Source organism: Heptranchias perlo, unplaced genomic scaffold, assembly GCF_035084215.1.
Source record: "Heptranchias perlo isolate sHepPer1 unplaced genomic scaffold, sHepPer1.hap1 HAP1_SCAFFOLD_834, whole genome shotgun sequence".
Classification (NCBI taxonomy): Eukaryota; Metazoa; Chordata; class Chondrichthyes; order Hexanchiformes; family Hexanchidae; genus Heptranchias; species Heptranchias perlo.
The window spans coordinates 17,501-27,500 of NW_027139871.1; positions in this window are offsets into that span (position 1 = coordinate 17,501).

The following is a 10,000-nucleotide window of genomic DNA, read 5'->3' on the forward strand; positions in this document are numbered from 1 at the left end:
CAAGGGAGCCGAAGCCCGCCAGCCCCGGGAGGCCTCGGGGCCGCCGTTTTCAAGCCCGACCAAAAAACCCGAAAAATGGGGAAAAATGGGAAAAATTCCCACTCCCAAAAGGCTTAAAAGTCGGTTGGGCGGCAGCCCGGGTCGGTCTCTGCAGACCTGGAGGCGCTAGACACAAGTCTGGTAAACAGGCTAAGTCTCGACATGCCACCTCTTACTATCCTGCAGGTACCCCGCCAATCCCCCCGGAACCGGCTGGCAATTGGCGAATCAGCGGGACGAATTTGAATTCGTGACCGACTCTCTGACACCGAATCGCCGCAAACGCGTTTCGATTTTTCGGCTTCGGTACCTCCCATCAGACTTTGACTGGCCATATCTCCGGACTCACGTGTCGCAGCCGGGACCTTCAGGTACCGTTCGACGCGTCTAACCCTGCCCCGTCGAATGGCGCCCCTCGCGGTGTGGTCCGATTTCCGCATTTTGGTCAGATTTGCCTCCAAAGTTTTCAGATTGAGTTGACGAATGCCCCCTACGGGGTAACCTCTTGCCCTTTCGGACATGGTCCCTGTGACTTAATTTCCGCCTTTTGCTCAATCGTTTCCCCATTTATAATTAATTTTAAAAATCGGGTTACTCAGTTCTGGTTTACCAGTTCCCTCTTCGGACTTAGTTTTTGGTTAATCATTTCCGGTTCACCAGTTCCCGTTTTGGACTTAGTCTCTGCGGGCCGTTTCTCATCTTTTGGTTCATCAGTTCCCCTCTTTTAATAATTTTTTGGCTGCTTTCGTTTGATCATTTCCCTGCCTTCTGGGTGACTTTTGCCCCTTAGGACTTCATCGCCGCACATTATTTTCGACTTCTGGTTGATCATTTCACCCCTTTTAATCATTTTTGCAACTTTTGGTTAACCATTTCACCCAGCTTCTGGTTAACCATTTCCCCTTTGGGACTTAGTCTCTGAGCATTCTTTTGGGATTCTGGTTAATCATTTGCCAATTTTTAAAAAATGTTGCCACTTTTGTTTAATGCTTTCTGGTCAACCTTTCCCTCTTTCAGACTTCACCGCGGCACATTGCTTCAGCCTCCTGGTTAATCATTTCACCCCTTTTAATCATTTTTGCAACTTTTGGTTAACCATTTCCCCCAGCTTCTGGTTAACCATTTCCCCTTTGGGACTTAGTCTCTGAGCATTCTTTTGGGATTCTGGTTAATCATTTGCCAATTTTTAAAAAATGTTGCCACTTTTGTTTAATGCTTTCTGGTCAACCTTTCCCTCTTTCAGACTTCACCGCGGCACATTGCTCCAGCCTCCTGGTTAATCATTTCACCCCTTTTAATCATTTTTGCAACTTTTGGTTAACCATTTCCCCCAGCTTCTGGTTAACCATTTCCCCTTTGGGACTTAGTCTCTGAGCATTCTTTTGGGATTCTGGTTAATCATTTGCCAATTTTTTAAAAATGTTGCCACTTTTGTTTAATGCTTTCTGGTCAACCTTTCCCTCTTTCAGACTTCACCGCGGCACATTGCTTTAGCCTCCTGGTTAATCATTTCACCCCTTTTAATCATTTTTGCAACTTTTGGTTAACCATTTCCCCCAGCTTCTGGTTAACCATTTCCCCTTTGGGACTTAGTCTCTGAGCATTCTTTTGGGATTCTGGTTAATCATTTGCCAATTTTTAAAAAATGTTGCCACTTTTGTTTAATGCTTTCTGGTCAACCTTTGCCTCTTTCAGACTTCCCCGCGGCACATTGCTTCAGCCTCCTGGTTAATCATTTCACCCCTTTTAATCATTTTTGCAACTTTTGGTTAACCATTTCCCCCAGCTTCTGGTTAACCATTTCCCCTTTGGGACTTAGTCTCTGAGCATTCTTTTGGGATTCTGGTTAATCATTTGCCAATTTTTAAAAAATGTTGCCGCTTTTGTTTAATGCTTTCTGGTCAACCTTTCCCTCTTTCAGACTTCACCGCGGCACATTGCTTTAGCCTCCTGGTTAATCATTTCACCCCTTTTAATCATTTTTGCAACTTTTGGTTAACCATTTCCCCCAGCTTCTGGTTAACCATTTCCCCTTTGGGACTTGGTCTCTGAGCATTCTTTTGGGATTCTGGTTAATCATTTGCCAATTTTTTAAAAATGTTGCCACTTTTGTTTAATGCTTTCTGGTCAACCTTTCCCTCTTTCAGACTTCACCGCGGCACATTGCTTCAGCCTCCTGGTTAATCATTTCACCCCTTTTAATCATTTTTGCAACTTTTGGTTAACCATTTCCCCCAGCTTCTGGTTAACCATTTCCCCTTTGGGACTTAGTCTCTGAGCATTCTTTTGGGATTCTGGTTAATCATTTGCCAATTTTTAAAAAATGTTGCCACTTTTGTTTAATGCTTTCTGGTCAACCTTTCCCTCTTTCAGACTTCACCGCGGCACATTGCTCCAGCCTCCTGGTTAATCATTTCACCCCTTTTAATCATTTTTGCAACTTTTGGTTAACCATTTCCCCCAGCTTCTGGTTAACCATTTCCCCTTTGGGACTTAGTCTCTGAGCATTCTTTTGGGATTCTGGTTAATCATTTGCCAATTTTTAAAAAATGTTGCCACTTTTGTTTAATGCTTTCTGGTCAACCTTTCCCTCTTTCAGACTTCACCGCGGCACATTGCTTTAGCCTCCTGGTTAATCATTTCACCCCTTTTAATCATTTTTGCAACTTTTGGTTAACCATTTCCCCCAGCTTCTGGTTAACCATTTCCCCTTTGGGACTTAGTCTCTGAGCATTCTTTTGGGATTCTGGTTAATCATTTGCCAATTTTTAAAAAATGTTGCCACTTTTGTTTAATGCTTTCTGGTCAACCTTTGCCTCTTTCAGACTTCCCCGCGGCACATTGCTTCAGCCTCCTGGTTAATCATTTCACCCCTTTTAATCATTTTTGCAACTTTTGGTTAACCATTTCCCCCAGCTTCTGGTTAACCATTTCCCCTTTGGGACTTAGTCTCTGAGCATTCTTTTGGGATTCTGGTTAATCATTTGCCAATTTTTAAAAAATGTTGCCGCTTTTGTTTAATGCTTTCTGGTCAACCTTTCCCTCTTTCAGACTTCACCGCGGCACATTGCTTTAGCCTCCTGGTTAATCATTTCACCCCTTTTAATCATTTTTGCAACTTTTGGTTAACCATTTCCCCCAGCTTCTGGTTAACCATTTCCCCTTTGGGACTTAGTCTCTGAGCATTCTTTTGGGATTCTGGTTAATCATTTGCCACTTTTTAAAAAATGTTGCCGCTTTTGTTTAATCGTTTCCCTGCTATGTGGTCAACCTTTTCCCCTTTCAGACTTCATCGCCGCGCATTGTTGTCGACTTCTGGTTAATCATTTTTCCCCTTTAAATCTTTTTTTGCCACTTTCGGTTAACCATTTCACCCAGCTTCTGGTTAACCATTTGCCCCATTATACTGAATTTTTCCGCTTTGGTTTAATCATTTCCCTGCTTTCTTGTCAACCTTTTCCCCTTTTGGACTTCGCCGCCGCACTTTGCTTTTGCCTTCTGGTTAAACATTTCTCCCCTTTTAATCCTTTTTCCCACTTTTGGTTCACCAGTTCACCCAGCTTCTGGTTAACCATTTCCCCTTTGGGACTTAAGTCTCTGAGCATTCTTTTGGGATTCTGGTTAACCATTTGCCACTTTTTAAAAAATGTTGCCGCTTTTGTTTAATGCTTTCCCTGCTTTCTGGTCAACCTTTTCCCCTTACGACTTCGCCGCCGCACTTTGCTTTCGCCTTCTGGTTAATCATTTCACCCCTTTTAATCCTTTTTCCCACTTTGGGTTAGACAGTTCACCCAGCTACTGGTTAACCATTTGCCCCTTTGGGACTTAAGTCTCTGAGCATTATTTTGGGATTCTGGTTCACCATTTGTCCCTTTTTTAAAAATGTTGCTGCTTTTGTTTAATGCTTTCCCTGCTTTGCGGTCCACCTTTCCCTCTTTCCGACTTCATCGCCGCACCTTGTTTACGACATCTGGTTAAACATTTCTCCCCTTTTAATCCTTTTTCCCACTTTGGGTTAAGCAGTTCACCCTGCTTCTGTTTAACCATTTGCCCCTTTTTTACTGAATTTTTCCGCTTTGGTTTAATCATTTCCCTGCTTTCTTGTCAAACTTTTCCCCTTTTGGACTTCGCCGCCGCACTTTGCTTTCACCTTCTGGTTAAACATTTCTCCCCTTTTAATCCTTTTTCCCACTTTTGGTTAAACAGTTCACCCAGCTTCTGGTTAACCATTTGCCCCTTTGGGACTTAAGTCTCTGAGCATTCTTTTGTGATTCTGGTTCACCATTTGTCCCTTTTTAAAAGATATTGCTGCTTCTGTTTAATCCTTTCCCTGCTTTGCGGTCAACCTTTTCCTCTTTCAGACTTCATCGCCGCGCATTGTTTTCGACATCTGGTTCAACATTTCTCCCCTTTTAATCCTCTTTCCCACTTTTGGTTAAGCAGTTCACCCAACTTCTGGTTAACCATTTGCCCCTTTTTACTGAATTTTTCTGCTTTTGTTTAATCATTTCCCTGCTTTCTGGTCAACCTTTTCCCCTTTAGGACTTCGCCGCCGCACTTTGCTTTCGCCTTCTGGTTAATCATTTCACAACATTTTAATCCTTTTTCCCACTTTTGGTTAAACAGTTCACCCAGCTTCTGGTTAACCATTTGCCCCTTTGGGACTTAAGTCTCTGAGCATTCTTTTGGGATTCTGGTTCACCATTTGTCCCTTTTTAAAAGATATTGCTGCTTCTGTTTAATCCTTTCCCTGCTTTGCGGTCAACCTTTTCCTCTTTCAGACTTCATCGCCGCGCATTGTTTTCGACATCTGGTTCAACATTTCTCCCCTTTTAATCCTCTTTCCCGCTTTTGGTTAAGCAGTTCACCCTGCTTCTGGTTAACCATTTGCCCCTTTTTACTGAATTTTTCCGCTTTGGTTTAATCATTTCCCTGCTTTCTTGTCAAACTTTTCCCCTTTTGGACTTCGCCGCCGCACTTTGCTTTCGCCTTCTGGTTAATCATTTCACAACATTTTAATCCTTTTTCCCACTTTTGGTTAAACAGTTCACCCAGCTTCTGGTTAACCATTTGCCCCTTTGGGACTTAAGTCTCTGAGCATTCTTTTGTGATTCTGGTTCACCATTTGTCCCTTTTTAAAAGATATTGCTGCTTTTGTTTAATCCTTTCCCTGCTTTGCGGTCAACCTTTTCCTCTTTCAGACTTCATCGCCGCGCATTGTTTTCGACATCTGGTTCAACATTTCTCCCCTTTTAATCCTCTTTCCCACTTTTGGTTAAGCAGTTCACCCAACTTCTGGTTAACCATTTGCCCCTTTTTACTGAATTTTTCTGCTTTTGTTTAATCATTTCCCTGCTTTATGGTCAACCTTTTCCCCTTTAGGACTTCGACGCGGCACATTGCTTTCGCCTTCTGGTTAATCATTTCACCCCTTTTAATCCTTTTTCCCACTTTTGGTTAAACAGTTCACCCAGCTTCTGGTTAACCATTTGCCCTTTGGTACTTAAGTCTCTGAGCATTCTTTTGGGATTCTGGTAAACCATTTGTCCCTTTTTTTAAAATGCTGCTGCTTTTGTTTAATGCTTTCCCTGCTTTGCGGTCAACCTTTTCCTCTTTCAGACTTCATCGCCGCGCATTGTTTTCGACATCTGGTTCAACATTTCTCCCCTTTTAATCCTCTTTCCCACTTTTGGTTAAGCAGTTCACCCAACTTCTGGTTCACCACTTGCCCCTTTTTACTGAATTTTTCTGCTTTTGTTTAATCATTTCCCTGCTTTCTGGTCAACCTTTTCCCCTTTAGGACTTCGACGCGGCACATTGCTTTCGCCTTCTGGTTCATCATTTCACCCCTTTTAATCCTCTTTCCCACTTTTGGTTAAGCAGTTCACCCAACTTCTGGTTCACCACTTGCCCCTTTTTACTGAATTTTTCTGCTTTTGTTTAATCATTTCCCTGCATTCCGGTCAACCTTTCCCTCTTTCAGACTTAATCGCCGCACATTGTTGTCGACTTCTGGTTGATCAGTTCACCCCTTTTTTATCCTTTTTCCCACTTTGGGTTAAGCAGTTCACCCAGCTTCTGGTTAACCATTTGCCCCTTTGGGACTTAAGTCTCTGAGCATTCTTTTGGGATTCTGGTAAACCATTTGTCCCTTTTTAAAAAATGCTGCTGCTTTTGTTTAATGCTTGCCCTGCTTTGCGGTCGATCATTTCACCCCTTTTAATCCATTTTTGCCACTTTGGGTTAAACAGTTCACACAACTTCTGGTTCACCATTTCACATTTCGGAACTTTTATTCCCACCATTACTTTGGGCTTCTGGTTCATCATTTCACGCTGTTTTACAAATCTTTGCCGCTTCACTTTTAATCCACAAACCGGGGCTCGCTTTCGGGTGGGGGGGGGGGGGGGGGGTAGCGGGTTTGGGCCGGGCACTCCACATCCCGGTGTGCGACCGGGTTCGTTCTGGTACCGCTCGGTGCCCCTCGTCCTGCTCTTGCCGCGGAAGCAAACCAGACGACCGTCGGTCTCACGCCCGAGGGGAGAGGAGGCGGAAAGCGGTTTGCAGCCTTTCGCTGTACCTCCGGCGGGCAGCGCCGCACCTCCGAGTGCTCGGTACCGTTCGCTGCGCCTCGTCCGGCCGCACGCAGCGAGCCAAACCCGGAGGAAATCGGCCTGTGCCTTCTCGAGATATGGGCCTCCGGGTGGGACGGACAAACCGGGGCCCCGAGCTCGCTTTCGGCGGCCCGGCACTCGACTTCCCGGTGTCCGAACGTGATCCTTCCGGTACCCTTCGGTGCCCCTTGCCCGACTCTAGCTCCCGTGCTGAAGCGGAGTCGGTCGGCCTGACGGCCTGCCGAGTTAACCAGCGGAAAGCGGTGCGCAGCCTTTCGCTTGCAGCTCCGGCGGGCAGCGCCGCACCTCCGGCTGCTCAGTGCCGTCCGCTGCTCCCCTTCCGGCTGCACGCAGCGAACCATACCCGGAGGAAATCGGCCTCGGCCTTCCGGAGATATGGGCCTGCGAGTGGGACCAATAAATCGGTGCACATTTCCGGCTCGGTTTCCGGCCTCGGCACTATCAGTTCACGCCGTCCGACCGACGTCGTTCTGGCACGGTTCCGTTGCTCCTTGATCCGGTCCAGCCACGGTAATCAGCCGAAGATGGTGGGGGGGACACATTGCCCGCCGAGTTAGCCGGAGGAGATCGGCCTCGGACTTCCTCAGATATCAGCCTCCGGGTGGGACAGACAAACCGGGGACCCGAGCACGCTTTCGGCGGCCCGCTGGTCGACTTCCCGGTGTGCGACCGGGTTCGTTCCGGTACCGTTCGCTGCCCCTCGTCCTGCTCTAGCCGCGGAAACAAACCCGACGACCGTCGGTCTCACGCCCGCGGAGGGAGGTGGCGGAAAGTGGTTTGCAGCCTTTCGCTGTACCTCCGGCGGGCAGCGCCCGACCTCCGAGTGCTCGGTACCGTCCGCTGCGCCTGGTCCTGCCGCACACAACGAGCCATACCCGGTGGAAATCGGCCTGTGCCTTCCAGAGATATGGGCCTCCGGGTGGGACGGACAAACCGGGGCCCCGTGCTCGCTTTCGGCGGCCCGCTAGTCGACTTCCCGGTGTGCGACCGGGTTCCTTCCGGTACCGTTCGCTGCCCCTCGTCCTGCTCTAGCCGCGGAAACAAACCCGACGACCGTCGGTCTCACGCCCGCGGAGGGAGGCGGCGGAAAGTGGTTTGCAGCCATTCGCTGTACCTCCGGCGGGCAGCGCCCGACCTCCGAGTGCTCGGTACCGTCCGCTGCGCCTGGTCCGGCCGCACACAACGAGCCATACCCGGTGGAAATCGGCCTGTGCCTTCCGGAGATATGGGCCTCCGGGTGGGACGGACAAACCGGGGCCCCGAGCGGTGGCACCCTGCTCGCTTTCAGCGGCCCGGCACTCGACTTCCCGGTGTGCGAACGTCATCCTTCCGGTACTCAACCGTGCCCCTTGCCCCACTCTAGCTCCGGCGGTAAAGCGAAGTCGGTCGGTCTCACGGACGCCGAGTTAGCAGGCGGAAAGCGGTGCGCAGCCTTTCGCTGTCACTCCGGCGGGCTGCACCGCATCTCCGAGTGCTCGGTACCGTACGCTGCGCCGCCTCCTGCCGCACGCAACGAGCCATACCCGGAGGAAATCGGCCTCGGCGTTCCGGAGTTATCCGCCTCCGAGTGGGCCTGACCAAGCGGGGTGAACTGGAAATCATTAACCAACGTACTTCCAGGTTTTCACCCGCAGAGGGCAGCACTCTATTCTCCGTTTTAAATTGGGCCGACCCGGCTCCGTTTCGAGACCCGGCACTCGACTTCCCGGTGTGCGAACGTGATCGTTCCGGTACCCAACCGTGCCTCTTGCCCCACTCTAGCTCCGGCGGTAAAGCGAAGTCGGTCGGTCTCACGGACGCCGAGTTAGCAGGCGGAAAGCGGTGCGCAGCCTTTCGCTGTCACTCCGGCGGGCAGCATCGCACCTCCCAGTGCTCGGTACCGTACGCTGCGCCGCCTCCTGCCGCACGCAACGAGCCATACCCGGAGGAAATCGGCCTCGGCCTTCCTGAGATATCAGCCTCCGAGTGGGCCCGACGAGTCGGTGGCACCCTGCTCGCTTTCAGCGGCCCGGCACTCGACTTCCCGGTATGCGAACGTGATCGTTCCGGTACCCAAACGTGCCCCTTGCCCCACTCTAGCTCCGGCGCTAAAGCGGAGTCGGTCGGTCTCACGGACGCCGAGTTACCAGGCGGAAAGCGGTGCGCAGCCTTTCGCTGTCACTCCGGCGGGCAGCATCGCACCTCCGAGTGCTCGGTACCGTACGCTGCGCCTCCTCCTGCCGCACGCAACAAGCCATACCCGGAGGAAATCGGCCTCGGCCTTCCTGAGATATCAGCCTCCGAGTTGGCCCGACGAGTCGGTGGCACCCTGCTCGCTTTCAGCGGCCCGGCACTCGACTTCCCGGTATGCGAACGTGATCGTTCCGGTACCCTTCGGTGCCCCTTGCCCCACTCTAGCTCCGGTGCTAAAGCGGAGTCGGTCGGTCTCACGGACGCCGAGTTAGCAGGCGGAAAGCGGTGCGCAGCCTTTCGCTGTCACTCCGGCGGGCAGCACCGCACCTCCGAGTGCTCGGTACCGTACGCTGCGCCTCCTCCTGCCGCACGCAACGAGCCATACCCGGAGGAAATCGGCCTCGGCGTTCCGGAGTTATCCGCCTCCGAGTGGGCCTGACCAAGCGGGGTGAACTGGAAATCATTAACCAACGTACTTCCAGGTTTTCACCCGCAGAGGGCAGCACTCTCTTCTCCGTTTTAAACTGGGCCGACCCGGCTCCGTTTCGAGACCCGGCACTCGACTTCCCGGTGTGCGACCGGGTTCGTTCCGGTACCGTTCGCTGCCCCTCGTCCTGCTCGAGCCGCGGAACCAAACCCGATGACCGTCGGTCTCACGCCCGCGGAGGGAGGCGGCGGAAAGTGGTTTGCAGCCTTTCGCTGTACCTCCGGCGGGCAGCGCCGGACCTCCGAGTGCTCGGTACCGTCCGCTGCGCCTGGTCCGGCCGCATACAACGAGCCATACCCGGAGGAAATCGGCCTGTGCCTTCCGGAGATATGGGCCTCCGGGTGGGACGGACAAACCGGGGCCCCGAGCGGTGGCACCCTGCTCGCTTTCAGCGGCCCGGCACTCGACTTCACGGTGTGCGAACGTGATCGTTCCGGTACCCAACGGTGCCCCTTGCCCCACTCTAGCTCCGGCGGTAAAGCGGAGTCGGTCGGTCTCACAGACGCCGAGTTACCAGGCGGAAAGCGGTGCGCAGCCTTTCGCTGTCACTCCGGCGGGCAGCACCGCACCTCCGAGTGCTCGGTACCGTACGCTGCGCCTCCTCCTGCCGCACGCAACGAGCCATACCCGGAGGAAATCGGCCTCGGCGTTCCGGAGTTATCCGCCT